Raw genomic sequence first — 303 nt, forward strand, 5'->3', positions numbered from 1 at the left:
GGACGACCCCTTGGGCCGCGGAACAAAAGCCCCGCGCGGGGCGCGCAAAGCGGATCCCAGACGCGGCAGCGAAGCCCTGCTCCTCCCCAGGAGGGGACGGTTGCAGGCATGAGCGCGATGTTCAAGTGTTTGCTGGTCGCGAGGTCTTCAGTCACAGCAACTGTGCCCGCAGAGCCCGGGCGCCAACCGCCACCCTCGATACCCAGCACCTCGACCCGCGAAAGTCGCCGACCGCCGCGCGAGCGCCTCTGCGCCTGCGCGCCTATGGAAGCCCCGCCCTCTCCGGGCCGCCGGCGCGCGGGG

The sequence above is a fragment of the Odocoileus virginianus genome, chromosome 20 (genome assembly GCF_023699985.2).
Source record: "Odocoileus virginianus isolate 20LAN1187 ecotype Illinois chromosome 20, Ovbor_1.2, whole genome shotgun sequence".
In the NCBI taxonomy this organism is placed as follows: domain Eukaryota; kingdom Metazoa; phylum Chordata; class Mammalia; order Artiodactyla; family Cervidae; genus Odocoileus; species Odocoileus virginianus.